Here is a 22,065-nt window from a genome sequence, read left to right on the forward strand (position 1 = left end):
CATCTATGTTCTTATTAACTAAACCAGCTAACAAGCACAAGCAGATGCTCACTTGTTCCAACTTTCTCCTATTTCCTACAATTTACCAGTTCAAATGCTGTTTGGTGGCCTCCAGGGCACACTGGACTGAAGCTGAACCCTTATCCTTTACATCTCTGAGTGCTTTATCAATGTTCACACTGAGAGTGCTCACAAGCACCCATCCTCTTCCAAATTTCCCACACTGAGGAGGACTCTGGGACTGTATGAGCTGACACAAAAAACATCCCCATCCAAAGTCATTATTGATGAGTGTGCAAACAGCAGTTAAATCACTGTGGGGATCCTTGAGGGTTTATAACATGTCCCATGTTTGACATCCAGATACTTTGTTATTTCTTAGTACTATCTCAAACATGTCTTCTGTGATAGCAGTTATCTCCTGGAGCTGTTTTCCTTATCTTTTGTGGAGGGTTGGACTAGCTGGACATCTACAAGATGCATCCACATCTGATGTTGGTCAGATCTCAAGCCACAGCTGTTCATTAACAGGCACAAACAAACTTCTCCATGTTCTGGAGATGAAAAGTGCATTTATTCTTATTAATTGTACTCTGGTCCTCACAACCAGACATCCACGTTCTTCATCAGTATTTTTTTACTCCACTAGAATGGCTGGATGAACTTCCAGGTAAATAGGGCACAGCTTCTCGTGCCCATCTCAAAAGACCTGAGAAATCCATATTGCAGCTTTTCTCTACCTGACAGTCTCAACACCTCCATCAGGGCTTCTTTATGCTTCTAGAGCTTTACCTTGATGTGATTGTGTTTCTCACCTGTTTTCTCCTTTGCCTGAGTGTAGCTGAAACTGGGTTTTGCCTATTTTTTCTCACCCAATTTACATTCTTGGCCAGACTACTTATTTTTCCATCTCCTCTGTTTCCTTCAGCCTGAGCCTCTGCATTCATTCCTCATTACTTGTTTATCACATTGTTTAGATAAAATGTCCAAGGTTTGATCCCTTACCAACTTGATTCTGTTATCAGGAAAACAGTAGACCAACAATTGATCCAGCTGTAGTTGAATATAAAGAGCTCTTGGCGTCCCCATCATTTTTTCCCTCCTTCCCCTGCCCTCTGCTCTTTTAATTCCAGCCAAATCTGTGCTGTCTCAGGAGATGTATAAAACTCCCTTCACAAACTTCTGCACTTTCTATACAAAGAAATGCCCTCTATCCATCTTTGAAATTATAGATGAAAATCACTGTCCATTCCCATTGGACTAATACAGGATTGATTGTTCCACACAGAATATTATCCAATCTGACCAAAGAGAACACAAATGACAGCTGGTTTAGTGATTTTCCTGGGAGACTATGACACATCCTGATCAGTGTCTTTGTAAAGAGCTTGTGCTGGTAATCAAATTCATTTTTTCAATTTTAGATTCAACCTGTTACTGTGAGTTATTTTCCATTGTACAGTCCTTAGTTAATTCATCATTATTATTGTTGCTGTTTACATAATGAAGTGAGGAGAGGAAATTCTTGGCTCCAGTAGAATGTTTGCTGGTTTATATGTGTCAAATAAAAGTCTCCCTTACACTGAAGAGTTTATAATCTCTGTAGGATTTAAGATGAGGCTGTTGCAGTGAGGACTCATGTTGTAATCGCTGGACTCTGCCTAGCAGGCTGCTGCGTGTGGAAGCTCATCGAGGGTTTCCTAGGGCCGTGCCATCAATCGCATCCCGGAGTCCATTTCGGACAGCCCTGCAATCTGGCTCCGGCAGCCGGCAGCGTTACAACGCAGTGGATGGGAAAGAAGGTAGAGAAGGGTCTCTCATGAGGGTTTGAGATGGCTTTAGACACATCTTGTACCGGCGATGTTCAGAGGTGGAGGGACAACATGGGCTGGGTGTGGGGTGGTTTTGTCAGGGGCCCAGGGGTGGTCCCTGGGCGGGGTTGGGGAACAGGAGCCAATAAGGAGAAACCGAGGGAGCGGCCAAGGCTAGGGCAGGGACAGGGGGAACATACAGAATCAGGGGGTTAACAGGCCACCACAAACTCATAGTACAAGGATAGCAAATTCATATAATATCATATAATGAACCAGGCTCAAAAATAGGCAAATTATCCTTTTGAAACCTGATGTATACTAATTGATTATGAAAATATTTAAAATACTTCTAAAAAAATTTAGTTCTATTATTTTCTAGGGCCATAACTGCTATTCTTTTGTGTTTACACCTAGATAGTCTCTGCCCCAAGATGTCCACAGTGTAAATAAAGGGATTTTCAAAGATACAGAGAGAGATCCCAGCCTCAAAAAAACAACTTTCCTCAGTATTACCTCTGAGTCTTTATGAAACAAGTGAATCGGTCTTCAAATATCTTCATGAGGAATTCAATCTGACGTCTAACAGAGTAATCCACATTGAAGCAAAACACAATTGGGCAGCTGTGGATTTTTGGAACCAGATGATCCTTGAGGTCCCTTCCAACTCAAACCATTTTGTGATTCTATGATTTCGAGTTATAACGATGTAAGATCAGAGAGAGTGATGCAAGGTCACTGTTTCTGACTTTCTTGCATAAAGAGTGTCCATTACACAAAAACTCAGCCTACACATACGAAATCTTATCAGTCTAAGCTCTTAGCTGAGCTGTCCCGGGATTCCAGTGTCGTGGTAAGTGGCTGAAGGGCTTGATGAAGGGCTTGACTCCTTCCCCATCTCCTGCTCCCAAAAAACCAATGGCATTGCTTTTCTGGGTATCCTTCTCAGCCCAAAATCTTCCTCAGAGCCTGCAAGTTCTCATTTTGTCTGCCTAAATAGGTCCCTCAGGTACTTGGACCCTGTAAAATTGCCTTTTATCTGCCTATGGCTGCATAGATCTGCAGTGACAAAAGCAACTGCTTTCAGCACAAAACATTATTTATTTATTCCTTTAAGGTACAAAGCTTTCAGAACAAAGTATGACAACCACAGTCAGTCTAAGAGCAAGTTCACATTCATAAATTCGCATCCTTTCATGCCTTAGAGGTAGAAATCTCACTCTCTCACCACACTTTTGTCTCCCTGACTTTCTGTGTGACAGGAAAACTGTCAGCCTTTTACTTACTCACATTAACCTTACTTACCCAAGCTCCTCCCTTCCCTCCAAGCACCATTAAAATTTTAGACCCCCTTTGATTTTTATGTCAGTTTTAGCTTTGGAAGAGTAACACTTTCCAGCTGAATGGAGCCATCTAGAATGGAGCCATAGAATTTCTCCCTGTAATTCATGACCAGCTGTTGCTATGTAACTCCTTAACCATGTACCTGAGCTGCTTAATCTATGTGATGGTTTCATCTTTCTTACTTGGTACAGTGTCTTTTTGCTTCAACCAGACTGGAGAAAAGGGAAAAAAAACCTCAAAACTATCTACAATCAGATTATCAACTTAATTGACATAAATGGTGCATAGAAAGAATAGCAGGTCAGCATAAGTTAAAGAATATTTAAGTTAGGTGCCTGCAAGCCAGGGGGGACTGACAAACTGCGCTGCAGGGTGCATCAGTAACTACCAAAAGGAATCACTGCATGATAAGAGATTGTCTTTAAGATCTTGTGGAGGAAAATTATCAGGAGAGAAAAAAAGGGCAAACAGTGCTGTCATGGAAAGAAAGGTGAATTCCAGATGAGTCAGCCTAACTTTGATGCTTGGAAAGAAAATGGACCAAATAAAAAAAACAGTTGATACATAGGTACCTCAAGGAAAGTGATAAAGAAACATTCAACACTGATTTGTCAAAAACAGATTGCTTCCACTCAGCCAAAGACAGGACAACATTAGTTAGTAAGGAGAAGCACAAATGTTTGACTTTTCTCACAGCTATGCTCCACCATCATTGTTAATGTTGTAAATTCTCCAGATTCTCACATTGTAGAAATGTAGCTACATGACTTTCAGCAACCTCCTCTGGGTAGACTGTAACTTTTTCATTTAGTTTAAATTTTAAGGGTTTTTTTTTCTTTTAAAATTTGCTGCCTAATTTCCCAGTTTATTGCAGTTCTGAGTTAATGTAATGGTGATTAAAGTACTGGCGCTGCTTCCTTGAGATCTACCTGTTTACCCAGTCAGTGGTGCCAAGGGAATGATACAGCCTCAGCATTATAAATAAGTCTGAAACAGATGCATTTCTTGGAAGGAGAACATTTCCTTGTCCACAGAGAAGAAGCATGCACATATTCCTGGACAGAAAACCATCCAGAGGCAGCTCAAACCACACTTATCATCCATGTGTGGACAATGGAGCCGAGCCCTGGGTACCCTGTGGAGAACCAACCAATATAGTGACAGAGCAGAGCAAATGGGGGAATCACTCATTGCCCATGGGGCTGTGCACATTTTTACCATTTGGGTGATGCCCTGTGATCTGTAAACTGCAGATTGCTGTTGCCAGGGAGGGGAATCAAGGGCATCTCAAAGGGAGGCAGACTTCAGGCAGGGTGTGTGCTATCTCCATCAGATAAATTAAATGTAATCTTAGAAATTTAACTTACACAGTGGCAGAAACACCTCCGCAGGACTCTATGGCTCCTTAGTCAACATAGTCCATGGCTCCTGGCAAGAGATTCAGCTCACCCTACTGCAGACACCACGGTTCATCTCATTTGTACCCAGAGACATGATACAGAACCTAATAAAAATCCTACCTGCTGGGACTGGTGGCCAGAGGTGAGTTGATATTCCCTGGGCAGCTTCAACAGTCCTGGATGGCTTTCCTTAGGCACTCAAACTTTGCCATACCTCTGGAGTGGCTAAATTAAGACACCCTGCTGACAGTCAGACACCTGTCTGTGGGCACAAAAAGGTAGGACTTCATCTGGACCGAATTCCACCTTCGTTCACAATTTCACTTTTGAATGAAATCAGGCACTTGCTGTTAATGCAAGCCTGGAGAGTCCCTGCAGGGAACTGTTGTGGAGAAGCCAGAGTATCGCATACAGAAACAGATTTCACAGTGCCTCTATTCCGTACTCAAACCCTGTGACACTGCTGCAAACAAGGTACATGGCACTCAGGGACTTCTTATACACCACCATTTACCTAGGGCCCCTGGTGGAATTATTGACTGAACCTGACAGGGTGGAGACTCCAGCAAGAGAACTGTGTCTGGTACTCAGCACTGCTCCACGGTAAAAAATTTGACAATTTGGAGGGAGCCCAGAGCAACAAGAGTGATGCAGGTGCTGAAAATATGGATGATGAAGAAAGAATGAAATAATTTGGTTTGTGGGTCTGTGGCTGTGTGTTAATCACCTTCAAGTGTCTAAAAGGTTGATATCAAGACATTTCTGATTCATTGTTCTCAGTGTCCATGGAGGGAAAGAAAACCTGAGTGGTTTTCAGCACAGGGATAGGCTAGCTAACAAGAAAGGGAAAACAGGCAAGAAATTTTTTAACATGAAGGACAGTGGAGTTCTTACACTACTTGCCTCAGAAGGCAGTGGATTACAAGCTAAGATTCACCTAAGATGTTACACAAATTTCTGCTAGTAGTGGCCAAAATTTATTTCATTTTTCTGCAGTGTGGAAAGGTGAATTCTTCTCATCCACCCCTTCTCATTCTACTTAATTTATAAATGTATTTCAAGCCTAGTCTCTAACCATTTAACTTTGTTGACTTAGACAGATGAGAACACAGAACTGAACAGGGAAATGGGGGTGCTCGTGTGTTTCATCCAAAATAAGAAAATCATGTTTCCAATTTAATGGTCTTTCCTACAGACTCTATCATCTTTACTACAATGTAATGAACTCCTGATAGCACCAGTGAAGTTGCCTTTTGGCCTGCCTCTTCCTTACAGCACAAAGAAGAGGATGGACATGGTAGGACATCAGGGAAATGCATGAGCAGGGGAAAGAAGAAGAGGAATAAACAGAAAGTAAAACTGGGTAAAAAAAAGGAATTGGTGGAAGGAGAAGTGATGTGGAGACACAGAGTAAACAGTGCAACACAAAAGATGGTAACAAGAAGAAACGCCCTGTGGCAAAAGAAAGCAGAGAGAAAGCAAAGAAAACTGCAGCAAGCAGGTCAGTGATGTTGCATTAGCACAATTCAGTGTATTTCCCTTGATAAGGAGGGAAACAAGAAGTTAAGCACTTTTTTTTCCATTCGAAACAGGTTTAATGTACATGGCCATCCACTTTGCTTTATTGAGCAAGACAAAGTCTGCAGATGAAATGTTGTCACTGGTTCAAAGGAGAGTGGGAGAGAGCATGGCAGGTTTAACCATCACATGGAAAAAGGAAGACAGAGGAGTGCCAAGAAGGCAGTGCAGGTGCCTGAGCTTGCTCCAAGGCCCATGAGGGTCTCACTGAAGGACAGAACCTGGTGGCCCACAGTGTATGGCCCAGCACAAGCTTGACAGTAAGCTCACACACTTGTGGCAAGAGAGGATGTTTTTTCTTCCTGTAACTGGTGAGGAGACTCATTTCTGTCAGGCAGAAATTATTCATCTTAGCTCAGTGGCTTATATTCCAGCAAGCACTGCCTCTCTCCAGGGCAAGCATGACTGCAGGGTGCACCATTCCCATATGCTTTCCAGAAACACATCCATTTTTCCAGGAAATTATGACGCCCAAAAATGCAGCCTGTATTGCTGTCTGGTGCAGAGCAGCAGCAGCAGCAGCCAAAAGGCAGATGGGAATAGTGACTGGAAGAGAATGGTACCAGGCACTGGGCTGTTACCTTATGTATATTCAGATGTCATATACAGTTCAGGTTTGCAAATCCCTCACACAGGCTACATTAAAAAAAAAAAAAAAAAGAAACAGAGAAAGGAAACACTATGAGAAAGAAATCCCCAACTTGGTATTTGGAGATGGAGCAGTAAGTAGGGGGATAGAGGGTTGTGGTCACCCTCCTCTGTAAAACCGTCTTGAAAGCAGAAGTACCAGTACATGAGAAGTCCAGCATCTCTATTAGAAAATATGCAAAAACACAATTTTTTCATTCTCAAACATTATCCTGCTGTGTGTGTATACTGATCTCCCACTCATGGCAGTATTTCTGTATCAGGCATATGGATAGTACCAGATCATTCTCAATGACTCAGTATTTACGTGCAAAATGTCATGAACATCTGAGAGTGTTTTACACCTGGAATGCTATATTTGGCAGCACTGAGTGACTCAATTTTGCCAGCAATGTTAGCAACAGTGAGAAAAATAATTGGCAATTTTAATTACATTTTATAGATATTTTGCAGCAAGAATTTTGATTTTGGCAAATAAAGACATCTGGAGTCTAAATATTTTACCTTCTCTGCTCCCACTGCTTTAACATGGCAGGGAAGGGATTCTGTACATTGCTGTTCCCATATGTATTTGCTTTGCTATTCACAGAGGCATCAGAAGTGTAACTCCAGCCAGAAACAACAGCAGCTCTGTACAGTAGTCACAGGATCTGCTGAAGGCAGATGATGGTGCAGAGGTGTTTTTAGGGTGAGGTTAAGCCGTGCACAGGACAGGGAGGATTCATCAACTGCACGTGTTCATTTTTTGCCTTCCACAGCTTCCAATGACAAGGCACAAAAAAAAAAAAAAAAAAAAAAAAAAAGATATGGTTTTGGGCTTTATTTAAGCCATGGTCTTTCTAAAAGAAGAGCTCACAATTTTTCTCTCCTTCATTGCTAAATATACTGAGTACTATAAAAAAAAGTCATTCCATGTGCTGGAGACTATCCATAAGGGACATTACTTTAAATGCTTTCTCTATTGTTGCAGCAAAGAAGCCATTAGATCCCACTGCAGAGCAGGGAGGGGGACAACACCTCCTCTCTTGAATTTATGATCTGGGAGCTAATGCTCTGTCTAATAGAAATGGTTAGTGACTAATGAAAAAATAGAGAATGCAGACAAGCTTGGCCATACATTGGGAAGTTCATCAATATGCATTTTCCCATAATGCTCAAAGACATTTCCCATAAGAAGGCAGGAATCAGGCTGTAAGATATGAAAGCATGAAGCAGATATCCCTACCCCATTTACTCTGAATACTCACCATCACAAAGTACCCTGGACATTCCAGAAACCGTAACTCATACTTTAAAGTCTGAACCTGGAATAAATATTTCATCATCCTCCTAAAATTTCTCCTCTAGCTTCAGTGAAGCTGTGCTTTAAGATCTGGTATATCAGATTTCACATGGGAAAAAAACCTTCCCTTCAGAGATGTGGATATATAGGTTCATTTGCTTTTTAACCATGGATGTGGGAAGAAGTAGGTCTGCTTATACAAAATACTCTTTTGCAGCTAACTGTGAAATCGGAGACAGCTGATTTTAGCAAAGTTCGACAAACTGTGTTAAAGGACTAAATAAATAAATAAATAAATAAATAAATAAAATATACTGTTCCCCACATTTAGTTAACTGAAATTGGGGGAAGAGACACACATGAATAGCAGAGCGACTAATTTGCTCCTATTTGACTGAGTCAAAGCCCCAGCAGCATCCTGTGTGTCATTTACCCGGCTTGGTGTTGCTAGGAAGCCTTTTGCTAAACCCAAATTTTAGCTGAAAACTTTCTGAAGCACATCAGGTCACGTAATGGACAGAACTTGAGTTGAGCAGGGATAAGTTAAAGTCTTTAATTTGTTCATCTTACCCCTGATTTAACTTTTCCTTAAGCAAAAACAGGTCAACCAAACCAAGAATATGTGAACTAGGAGTCACATATTTAAAAAAGAAAAATTTTAAAAATAGTATAGAGCCTTGATTACCTGCCTGTACACTCGAATTCTCCATGTCCAGCTGCAGGGTGGTTGCCCAAGTCATTTCCCAGATTTGGAGACTATCCACCGCCAGACAGCTGAAGGTTCTTTAGTACCTTCCACTGGAGGTTTTCACACACACAAACACTACCAGAGCCTGATGCAAAGGCTTCTTCTCTGGGCTGAGTGTGAGGTGAAGGTCTGTATCTGTCAGAAGCTTTAGTTAGTAGGTCACCAATGATCTCCTTTGCAAAAAAAAAGTGTCCTCTTTGTTTGGATCTCATACAAAGGATGCTGAAGACCAACAAACAATCTCACATTAAACTAAACATGTCTTTAGCACAGACTTGAACATGGCCCATCCCTGTTTACCTGTTGCCATGATGTCCATCACAGTTTTGACCACCCTTTCCCAGACAAAGCTGTACTGACTTTGGAGCTCGCAGGATCAAGGGATACTTCCAACAAGCAGTTTGGACACGGCCACCCTGCTCACCCACAGAAGCACATCTCAGACACTCACCAGAAGGCCAGAAACAGCCCTCGGCTCTTTCTACTTGTTGACATAGATGGAGCTAAGGAAGGTGAGTGGTCAGACCAGGTAGTTAGGATAGTATCCCTTTCATTCCCCAGTCTGGTAAATAGTAAACTAAAACTGTGCTTCCCCTCCCATAGGATGCTGTCAGGAGGCCTCTGTCTTTCCGTATTCCAAGCTATTTGGTATCTCAGCCAGCAGATCTTCCCCCACCATCCACTTCTGCCACCTCTCTTTCCAAGCCTGCTATCAGGGGAAGCATTAGCATTGCAGTGCCACACTCAGTATCCAAAATGAGGGCTCAGGGCATGGAAGGAAGGAGGAAAATACTGTGATGTGACTGGACTGGATGAGAAACTGGTAAAGCAAAACCTAGTCAATCTTCTGAAAGGCATAGTTGCAGGTAGAGGTAGGGTTAGTGCCAGAGTAGAATAAATATGCATAGTTTTTCATGCTTTCAAAAAATACTCTCCAAAAGTGCTAAGGGACTTTTCTTGCACAGACCCTGACTGGAGCCATTCTGATGCCAAGCAGGTAAAGACCTGCTGTGGGGTTCAAGTTGCTCTGGGCTGTGTTTCTCCCAGCTGTTCTACAGAGGAAGGCTTCAAAGTCAAAGCAATCCGAGCATTGAAAACTGCCATGAGTGCAGAAATATTCCTGAGTCTTCATGAGCTGCTGCTCTGCACTGACTCTCCACCATCTTCTAGAGACACTTCCACTGCCCACAGAGAAGCAGAGGGAACTGGGAGATGAACTTTGTGTGAAACCTCACACTCCAGACACTACAGCTGCTCAAAGGATCTGCTGCTGCTTTTAAATCTATTCAATAACCAAGGTAGCAGGGGTTTTTTATCAAAAAAAGGAGGATTTTTGTATATCCAGATTAACTCTTCACTACATGTGCCCTTAGCTCAAGTGCCCCAGATGCATCAATATGCATCATTGGACATGCAACTTCTGGGACACACTGAGCCCCTTAGCAGGATAAACCTGCAAGGCAGGAGCTTGTGCGGAGTGCAGATACTCTGTCAAAACACCAAATCAGCCAAAAATAATGGAAATGCAATCAGCCTTGCTAAGATCCTCCCTGCTCTTCCACCACATTTACACTGGGCACAGTATTGATTGAAGCCCATTATTTTCAAGCATCATTAAGAGTACAATGAAGAGTGAAAAATTATTATTTTAATGGGAATATAATGGCATAAAGACACTTTTGAAGTAATTAGATTCTCGGCCTTCAGAGTTTGGAGTGCCTTTCTCCCATCAAGCTCATGCAATGCTGACACTAGTGGGGCTTGGGATGTGCCAAGGGGGATTGAGTGCTGCGTGGAGAAATACCAGCAGAGAAAGGCTCAGCTCCCAAAGAGGGAGAAGCTGTCTTCAGGATTTCTGCTTGGTCACTGCACGAAAGGAGCATGGGATAGGCAGGAGGGGAGAGCAGGAGACAAAGTCTTGGTTACAGTGTTGGTTAAGTGTTACTGCCCATGACTAACAGGCCCAAAAGTGTTCCCTGCTATTTGCACAGTTCCCTTTCCCTTCCTGCCACAAGAATCATGGGAATATGTTTCTGAAGTGAGGTGCTTATGGCTTTAAACTCCATTCCCTGCCTAACACAGAGCTGCTTATGACATCCTACAGAGCACAGGCTACGTCTAGGGAGCCATGCTCTTGTGGGCCTCAATTTACCAAAAGCAGTGACTGGGACCTTCTAACATCTCTCCATACACACTCAACCACATCAAATCTAGAGTATTCCTGCACATGAAATGCCCTTCACATTCCCCTGCACCCAGAAATCCCAAGAACAAGCTTGGGTTCTCCCGAAAGCAATAAAGGAAGGTGTGAGCACAAGGGAGAGCTTTCCAACAAAAGCCAGGCAGCTGCTCACTCCAATACCCTTCAGGCCCTGGATGCTGCACTGGCAGAGAGGTAGTGCCTGGGTAGACAGAAGCCAGGCTGCTTTGGGGTCAGCATGCACTGATATGATAAATAACCTTGTGGCCATGAGTACAGGGTACTGGTGTCACCAAGTGCTCCTGCTGAAGAACCTCTGCTTTTCCATATTAAACAGGATGAAAGCATCAATCAAGTCAGGGATGGGAAACATAAAACTCACTTCAGTAAATGGCTCCAGAGCAGACACCTTGTGCAAAGCTGGCAGATGTTCAGGTGGAAGGTGCTGTAATAGAAAAACAAAGTATTATTAAAAAGTCTAATTGTTTAGTTGTGGGGATTCAGGACACCAAATTGAGTTCCTCCTTTCTCCAAATCATTGTAAACAGACCTCTGCATCTGACCAAGAATGTCTTCTAAGTTTTAAGTCTTCTAAAAAATCAACTGCTTTTCTTGTTACACAGTGATTTATACAAGGATTATCTCCTCTCATTAGTCTCTCATGATGATTAAAGACTAAAGTAATGGCCACTAACTCTGGGATTAAAGCTAAAATGTCACTGCCTGGAACCAAAGACAGCAAAACATGGCTGCAGGAATACTGACATGTCATTCTAATGAAGATAAGGGAGTAGCAGCCAAACAGTGATTAGTACATGATATGGGGGGGGGGGGGGGGGGGGGGGAAGAGAGAGACCAGAAGGGACCATGTGCCAATTAATTTAAAATTAGATTGAAGAAGGCTTGAGCTGCAATCTCTTTTCTGTAAGTACAGCAGCTGGTTGGCTGAGGAGAAACAGCTGACATTGCATGAGAACTAGAATTTTTTTAATGCAGAGTCCCTCAAGAACAGCTAGTGCAGTTCACTTGTTGATGAGATGTTTAATCAGAAGCAAACCCATTGGTGAGCCTACACAGAGAGGTTTCCCCTCAGTTTAGGCATAGTATAGCTACTTGGCACTCTTGCAGCCTTACAGATTGTAAGAGCAGTGAACTGCAAAACAATGAGGCTAGAGGGGACCTCATAAAATTTAAAACTGTACTGTGCAATTCGTGGCAGTCACATTTTAAGCTCTTAAAATGGGATGGAGCTGGTAATGTTATGGTGGTTTGTAGAGAAGTAACAGAAGAGAGGTGTTTGCCACATAGCAGGGGTTAAGGCTAAAGAACCATCACATGTCCACTGTGTCCAGAGCCTATCCAGGGCCCTACCAAATCCTTAGGGGTCAGTTCTGTCAGATTCCATGTGCTGAAGTCTATCCCTGAACCATCTAGCTCAGTGTTACAGCAGCACCTGCAGACTGCAGTGCCCCTTGCTATAAACCCTCTGGGACAGTCTGAGTTCTGCAAAACCTGGCACAGATGGGTCTTGGTCTGTAACTGAGGTGTTTACTTGCTGTAGTGGGGCAGAGATCTCCCAGTGATGGTTTGAAAAACATGATGTGGCAGAGAGTTCTAGCACATCTGTTGTCCTGTAGTACCCAGGTAGATGCAAGGTCCATAGCACAGAGGTTGTCCTCTTAAATAACATTTTCACCAGTGGGTAACACAGTCTTTGCCATGGAGATCACTCTGACCTTCCCACACAGAGAGGACCTTCCCAGTCTTGCTGCTTGGCCCTGTGCTGGAGATGCTGTTTCTTCATAAGAAGGGGACTAGGGGGTTGGGATACAGTTTTTCTCTGGCAAAACCATCTTTTTCCGGACACCTGCCCTTTGTGGAGTTCTTATTTATTTAACAAATAAGACACAGCCCTGTCATTTGGTACATTCAAAATGTAGCTTCCTCAGAGGGATCTTTATTAGCCAGAGGTATAAGAGCATCTCTAGCAATGAAGGATGACAAATTAATTGCATTAACGTTTTCAAAGTGCCTGGAAGGTTTAAACTTCTCTATATGTTCAAGTAAATTAATAATTAAGATGATCTGAAAGAAGAGACAAATGTCACCACAGGCCAGGGCATTATAGAGTCCCACTCCTTCACTGGCACTCATGATCTTCATTTGAGTGGTGAATACCCAGCTGGATGTGCACACACCACTGGGTTTGTTGGTGATGCTGATCACTGGAGATTTTCCTTTTGTACCAAATGGAATGGTTCCAATGACAGGGACAGGGAGATGTTAAAGAGAAACAGGACTTCATTTTTGTTGGAGTCGTTTTTGGTTGGTTGAGGTTTTTTACGTATTTAATGCAGGAAACCAACATGAAACTTTGAAAGGGATGTAGCAGACAAGGTCAGGACCGTTGAATTTTGTGTGGAAGATGCTGTGAGAGTTGGTACAGGTACATGGGGCTGGAAGAAGTGGGAGAGGAAAACAAAGCTGGAGACAAACATGTTCAACAGTGGAGGGAGAAGCAGCCAGAGCAGGGGTGAGCAAGAGCTGTGAGTACACACACAGCAAGGCAAGCAGGTCCTTCTCTTTGCTCAGATGTAACTCCCTGCACAGCTCTTGGCAGCAGGAAGACACATGATCAGCCTTCCATTTCACCTCTGCACACATCATTTTCCCCATCTGCAACATGACAGAAATGAATATTCCCCTATGGCTGGGGAAGTGAATTTTTGATTGCTGGAGGATGCTACAGGAATGCAAAATGGGTTGCTATGACAAGTGTGTGCGTTTATTTTGTGGCTGACACACTTTCCCCAGGCAAAGCGAAGGAAAGGTGACTGGGTGAGATGTAGGACACAGAGTACAGCACACATTTTCAAACCAGACCAATGCTGCCACATTTTGCTGACTGCTGGCACCCAAGAGAGTGTGCCAGATGCCCATGGAGGGCATGGCCCCCTCCTTTCCCTTCCACAGAAGTGCCTTGCTCCTGTAACCTTGTATTTCCCAGGAATTTTCCACCTGCCCAGGTTGCTGGAACATACACAGAAAAGAGGTATTATGGAGAGTTGCTAAATCAGAATGGAGAGCCAGAAGATTTGTATTCCCTGCCAGGAAATATTTTCAGCGACTCCATAAAACATAGTTCACAGAGCCACAGGGAATGACTCAAGGGTGGCATCAAAGGTTTGGTGCATCGGATACTTCTTGTGGCCTGGACCAGCCCCTGTGGTGTTCAACAGGAGAAACATTTTAGATAATTTAAAAATTTTGGTTTATACTGTGGGAGCATCAAAGAGACTGAAACAGATCATGGACACACTGTGCCCATGGAAAGGCTCCTCTGTGGACCACAAACTTAGAGCATGTTCTGAATATGAGGGCCCAGCCTCTTCCCTCCCGGTCTGCAGTGCTTCTAGAATTTTCTGAACCTGGTATTTCTGACTGGGGAAATCCTTCAACGTTTTGAGTGCTTCTCCCCATCTTCCTGCCTTCTGTGCACAGGGTTCCCCAACACCTGGGCTCCTCAGGAAGAAACCTCTGACCAGTGCTCAGCCTTTTAGGCTGCCAAAGGACCTTTCAGCAGGGCAAAGAAACTTCACTTATTCAGATTTATAGGGCATTAAGGACAGCTTTAGGTGCCTTTGCCATCTATACAAACCCAGATCACATAGACTGGAGAACCTTTGCAATGGAGAAGTGGTTTGGCAGCAGCTCAGGTCTGTGGGGATATGTGGAGGGAAGGGGGGGGAACCAGACCAAAACTCTTACCAAAAGGAAAAAATCTGAATCGATAACCTTCCCTCCCTCCTCCCAGGCAATAGTTCCCTCCCCAAAGACATCACCTGACATTTTTGAGCTTTTTTTTCAACCTCTCCAATCAATTCCCAACTTCTGCCTGACTCTTAACAGGAATCTCAGAGGTTTTCAGACACAAGGCAGAGAGTTGGCTTTGGATGACGAGCTAACTCCCAACAGCTCCTGCTGAACAGGCATGTGGGCAGCAGTTAATGCTCTTTTCCAGTGTGCAACTGCACTGTGCTTTTGCTCCCACCAAAAGGCTGCACTCTCCACTACGTAGAGATTTACAGCAGGGCTCAGATAAACGGAGATGAGTGGTTTTATTATCTATATGAAACCATGCAAATGCAGAGTGCAGGTTACGAGGTGATGGAAAAAGGCTTCATTCAACGAGACAGAAGAGCCAGTTCGGGCAGTAAATAAAATGTTAGCACTTTCTCTCGCAGATATGGTGATAGAGGGGGAGGATTATTTCCACCTCTGAATGTGGTTTCCAGAACTGACAGTAAAAGACACCAGGGAAATGTAGTGGTAGAGGTGAGTTTAATGAGCAGAAATCTCATCAGAAAAATAGAAAGACTTTAAATAAAAACAATGGGAAATGGAAAGACACAGTTTAACCCCTGGAGCTCCTCTGACTGTGGTTAAAAGTTTCTGTTGAAGTTAGGTAGTGAGGCTCACACCAAAAAAAAAAAAAAAAAAAAATAGAGAAAACCAAAACAGTCAGACCCTGAGGAATCAGACATTCCACTTAAATATAGATATTTCTGCCAATTCCCTGCATTACAGATCAAGAGATGGCAGATATTACCCAGGCTTTTTGAAAGATAAGACAGAACTTGCCCATGCAGGAAGGCCTGGGAACTGAAAAAAACTCACGAGCTCTGGCTTTTACCCAACACAAAATAAGGAGCCGCAGGAACCATTGGAGGAAGAAGGCCGGTGAGATACCAGTGCTTCCTTTGAAAATCAAGAGCACATTTTTTGTAGCTGTAGACTGAGAACCCAAAAATGGGATCACATTTTGAAACAAGGCTATGGAGGGAAAAGAACTTGAAAGTTTGTTCCTGGAAGCAAGACTTATACAAGTCACACAGTGACTTCAGCAGGACTGGTCATGTGAATAATCAGTACTCTCATGCATGGGAGTAAGCCCCTGGATGGATAAAAAGCAAGTTAAATATAGGATTTGTTAGGGTGAAGAAATTGAGGTTAATTTAATTTAATCTAAAACAATTTTGTACCCAGTTAAGGGGCAAGAATACATCTCTACTGGCAATTTCTCAAAAGTGTCATCAGCAGAGTAGTAGTTTAAGAGATTCATATGATATTATCTTTAGACATAAATAAAGTGTTTAAGGATTTTAATGGAAATTAAGGCATGGTCAGGGACATTACTGAAGACTCTTGACTCTTGTTGACTTGGCAAGTCACTAATGCTTAGCACCCAGACCTTGGTGTGTGATGGGATCACACCCTCCAGAGGCAAAAGCCAGTAAGTAAATTGTCAGCTGAGTAGACACACTAATGATTAACTCCTATTAATGTAGTAGTTGTGAAGCTATAAGCAAAAATGCCCAGAATCTCTTAGTCTGGCACTTTTAAAGGTAATCCTTGGAGCCAAAAACCAAATTGCTTTGCAAATTAGGAAGATTTGGCTATAGAAAATAAAACTGAACTCATGTATAATCCATGTCTCCTCCTTAAAGTGGGATTGGATACACATAATCTATTTCTACCCAGTATTCGTTCACACTGATTTTAAAAACGCCCCTCTCTTTCCCAGTTCTTTGTTATCCTTACTGTTAGAAAACATTTTCCTCATCTAAAAATCTTCTATGATTTAAGCCCTCTACCTCTTGCCCTATATACCCTGGGAAGGGGAGTAGTATATTCTGTTACTTTCTGCAGCAAGAGTAATTTCTATTTTCAGACTCTATTTCTCCAACTTGAGAAAACCCAATTCTTTACATAATTTTTTTTTTTTTTTTTTTTGCCACTGTCCCCAAAGGAAAAATGTACCTTAGAGGAGCCTGGTCATTTCTATAATACTTTTTTTCCAATATTTTTTCCTCTAAATCTTTTTTTCAAGGTCAGTGGTAAATGAAGAGCAGTAGGAATGGATTGGTCATCATTGTTGTGGATTGACTCCATTCTCCCCTCTAACATGACTCCGTTGGCCTCCATGGGATTTGGTTCCTCACTCATTTCCTGTCCTGCTATCCTCACACACCATTGCAACCATGGCTGTGCCTAATGGACTCAGATTTGGGGAACTTCCAGCCCTGCAGATCTGTTGCTCCCCATGTTTGCTGCCATTGGATCTCTCCTCGCTCAAGCCTTAAAGCAAATTTCATCAATAATTTGGGCTTGGCTCAGCAATTGCCTACTGGGCACTCTCTGATCTCCAGTATTTCACCACTTAACAACATAAAGCAAACGTGTTACTGGAGCACCATCAAACCCAGTTTAGCCATGTGCAATGAATGGCTGACAAAAGGGATCTGGTGAAAGAATGAGACTCTGCTCACCAATAATTGCATTTCTTGCAAGAATTATGAAATGTTCAGCTGTAAAGAAACTCAAGTTATTCCAGATTTTCCCTTATTCTGTTTTATTTGACCCATTTTGTCATGTTTTTTCCTTCCCCTTTTTGCATGTTCCTAGCAGAAGATTTTTATCTATAGAAGCGAGACCCTCAATATCTTCAGCTGAAAAAAAAAAGATATTTCAATAAAAACTAGAATCCTTAAAAGTTATGAAAGGTAAAATGTTTTTGAAATACTGCAAAGCTTCACAGCTAGTAGTCTGTATTTTAGAAGCTAAACATGTCTCTGTGAGCAAATTTACAACCACATTTACCTGCCTGATTTGCTGCTACGATGAGTTTAATAAAAAAGAACAGCCAAAGCAATGAAAATTCCAGTAAGAAAATATATAAGACCCTTTATATGGCCCTGTGTGGGCTTGCTGAAGCACTAATATTTTTAATTACCTTCACCTAGGCTGATTTGATTCATTATGATTAGCTCAGAAACAGGGCAGTATGTCATCAGTGACTCTTCAGGAGCAAGAGAACAAACAACACTTAATTTTTATAGACTCTGAGGACCCTGTACCAATTGTTTGCTTCAGTGTTGAGACTTTCAGGCCTCAGCATCCTTTGTGCTGCACCATGCACATAGTGATAGACTGTCCTAGGATACTCTGGTCTGCAGAAGGTGTTTGCTCTCACAGCCCTGAGGTGGGACAGGGTGGGTCAACCAGACATCAGGAGATGTTGAACAAAGCCCATTCCCAGTGCCTGGGGACATTTGTTGTGCTCACATTTGTTGTTGGATTTCTTCTTGGTGCAGCAATATTAAACACCCCAAATCATAGAATGATAGAATCCTAGAACGGTTTGGGTTGCAAGGCACCTTAAAAATCATCTTGTTCCAAGTGCCCTGCCATGGACAGGGACATGTTCCACAAGACCAGGTTGCTCAGAGCCCATCCAGCCTCATCTCTGAATGAGAACAAAGATTCATTGGGCCAGAGAGTGTATGGGCACATGAGAAAAGATGGAGTCTACCCCAAACAGGCAAAAGGAACAATTAATATTTATATTTCACTATAGGGAAACAACATCTAGCCCAGAGCAGCAGGGGGATCCTGGAACTATTTCCACCATAAACCTGCCCTTTCATGAGCGTTTCCCTTCCATTTCAGACCTACAAACTGATGGAGTTCATTTCCCCACCTCTGTGGGCTGCACTCCACACCAGCTCCTAAGGGGTTTGGTCCTACTGACAGCAGAGAGGAGCAGTGGGTCTCCACCATGTCACAGACTTTTTCCTGATGAGACTCAGGCAATTACAAGTGGGGAACAGAGCCTGAGCATCATCAGAGCACTGCTGACTCCACTTTGTTTGTTGGGTCTGTGCTCACCAACCTGGCACTGTGGTGCAGAGACTTCTGACTAATTCAAGGAAGCATCATCCAGCAAAATTTATCACCTTAGGGCGAGCACGGGTGCAGCCAGCCCCCACAGTAGGGGTGTGCAGAGGAGGCACTGACATCAAGGAATTTGTTTTCTCATATGAATTATTGGTATAAAGAGACTCCTACACTGCCAAGGACCTGATATGAGAACCACAAGCATGGTGACAGCTCCTCTGTTATTCCCCAAGGGTTCCATGTCTGCATGCCCAGCGCTCACACTGCTGCTTCTGCAATGAAAGCACAACCCGAGACTGGCATTTGCCAGCAGCTGTCTTATATGGATATGCTTGGCTTGATCACTTGCACAGTCAGCCTAAGAATAGCTTCCTCTCTAACATCTGATTTCTCTTAAAGGATAAAAATAAAACAATCAGAGCCTGGATATAAAAGAGCAAACCGCTGAACACTGCACTGCATGCATCTATGTTTAATGAAGGAAAATTTCACTTTACAAGGGGCATGAGTTATTTGTGTCAACCATATTTGGCCTCAAGATCAGTATCTAAGCTGCCACTTCTTCTGGTCTGACAGCTAAATGACTTTTCATATTACAGAGCGCTTCAGTGCTCTGATCGTCGCAGGCAGTTCAACATTTATCACGACCCCAGTGGGCCTGCAGCCTGTGACAAGCTCTCCTAGCCGATGCCCAGGAAGGATGCAGGCACTGTCACAGCCAGAATCATGTTGAAACAGCTTTTTGGAGGCAGGCATGTGTCTCAGAGCATGGTTTGTGCCATGTGTTTGACCTCAGTGGCCAACAACAGACCTTGGCTGGTGTTAGCTGTAGCTTGAGAGTCCTGGGGCCATATCAGGCAGCCTGAGAAAGCTGCTTTGTTTAGACATACAAAGGTCGTGATGTATCTGTTCAAGAGCACTGTGGACAGCCCAGTTTGGGCTTCCCAGTCCAAGCGCCAAGGTCCACTGTCACTGGACACAATTAGTCACAATACTTAGCCCAGACGAATTGAATGTAGGCTATAAATAGCACTTGGTCCCTCTCCTTCTCCCCTCCCTATTTGCAATCTGTATTCTGTATTTCTCCCATATTGAATCCTCACAGGAGATCTGCAGTACATGAAACCACTTATAAAATTGATTTTTAGTTTTCTCTTCAGAAACAAACAAACAAAAAAACTAAAAGCCAAACCAGTGGGAAATTAAATGTGATCACCATTTTTCCCAGGATAGTAAGACTGAAGGATTCACAAAACAAGGAGGAAATGATGAAATCAAGATAAATTTTTATTGTTTGGGAGTTTTTTATGCCACAAGCAACAGACCTGTCTCTGCTGTGCCAGACCACCTGTCACTTTAATAAGATATGTTTCCTGGTTCAAAAATAGAATAGAGCCTGCTGAAGTCAGACACGAATTAGCATGTATGCTGAACAACATGATTAAAGTCAAACCTTCTACCAACTGCTGGGGGCTGTAGAGGAAAAATGTGAGTGTTCAGAGCAGGGTACATCAGTGCCAGGCTCCTGACAAAACCTGGTCCTGCCGTGTGCTCCCTGACAGCGGTGACATCAGGAAGGGGTGAGAGCCCTGAAGGACAACCAGCAGAGCAAGTCAGCAGCCCAGCATCAGCTCAAGCTGTGATGCTACGAGACAGGTTTGGGAATATATTGAATATGAATATAACTCAGATTATAGGAGTGGGGAATGTGATACTTGGGAATCTGAGGATCAAAACCTGTTGTTGGCAGGAAGAGGTCTTATCATCTCAGATACCTTGCAACCAAGCCACTTTTTGTCTTATCAAACCACAAGAAAGTGCTTCTAATCTTACCAGCTTCTCGTCCTGAATCTTCTACACATTTGCCACCAAAAGCAAATCAAAATCAGCAAGACCTTCCAAAGGTGGGAGAAGGGAATTATCACTATCTCCACTTCATTCCTGAGACACTGGATGTCAATAAGCAATTTGACAGATGTCACATGAATTGTTTGTGTCAAAATTGGGAGCTGGGTGCACTCTTCCTGAGTGCCAGCCTGATCCCCTCAGCAAGGGTCTGGTTGTACCCCTTGAAACCTGTTCTATGGCAGCTGATATTAGCTTGATTTTGGTTGGCAATTCTTCCCCTGTTCTTCTCTTTGTCTCTTCTTAATTAGATTTGATTTTTCTTCAGAAGAGAATTCTTTTCCACGGTCACATTTTTATGGGAATTTTAATGAGTCACTTGGCATGACATTAATCACTGAAGTTTTAAAGTGTCTTCAAATTGTATTTTCCTTCCTCTTGAATACCAGCCACACATTTTTGTTTACAGTGAAATGCTAGGGAAAAAAATCCTTCGACCTATTTTCCTCAGTATTAATTGGGGGTTTATTACTGCTTCATTTGCTTACAATTGAATCAAACGCAAACCTCCATCCCTTTTTCATGGTGCTGCTAATTGAATTGAGTGGGTTATAATGATATTACTGTATATACACAAATGAATATTTTTTAAATAAATAAATGAACATTAAAATTATGTCTCTAAGGAAAGTGACTAAATAGTTGCCTGCATACTTTTCTGAAGCAGATTTTATATCTATTCTCAAATAAGTGTTCACAGCTCATTTCTGCACTCAGCTTAATGCAGAAATCAGCCAAAGATAGTACTGCTGTAAAAGTCCAAGAATGGGATTTTCCAGACAACCAGGGAAGCTGAAGTGACTGTTTGCAATGAAATTCTAATGGGATTTTGGCACTAAATTTCCACAGATCTCAGGGAACAGCAATGCATTACAATGGGCTGATCTGAACAACCACAGACAGGACCACAGTCTTTACCTGATCAGTTCAGCACTTCTCATTAGTTATAAACTCAGAATTTATTTTGTAAAAATTGTTATTTATAACAGCCAAGGTTCCCAAAAGACATTCATTGTATCTGGTGATGATTCATGGACAGTGTTTTGTAAGGTTCTTATCAATGTAGCCCCAAAAGAGCATCTTGCTGCTTCATCTACATGAAGATGAACTGTTGATGCTGATCTCTCAGGTTCCTCTGTAGGATGTTGGGGGAAGGTGGGGGGGAGGGGGTGGTTCATATTTCTTTTGATCTGTAAGATTTTTTGTTCAGCTGATGTGTTTTTAGAGAAATTTTTTGCGAATTCATGGTCTCATTTAATCCCTACCTAACTGTAGTGTTTTTACCTAGACTATATTACCTAGACATTTAAAGCAGGAATATAATAAAGATACCACACTTTTTTGGGTGAAAAATTGTGTCCATAGCCATCTTTCCATTTGGTATAGCATTTCTTGGAGCAAACCTATTTTTT

Source organism: Corvus moneduloides, chromosome 1, assembly GCF_009650955.1.
Source record: "Corvus moneduloides isolate bCorMon1 chromosome 1, bCorMon1.pri, whole genome shotgun sequence".
NCBI lineage: Eukaryota > Metazoa > Chordata > Aves > Passeriformes > Corvidae > Corvus > Corvus moneduloides.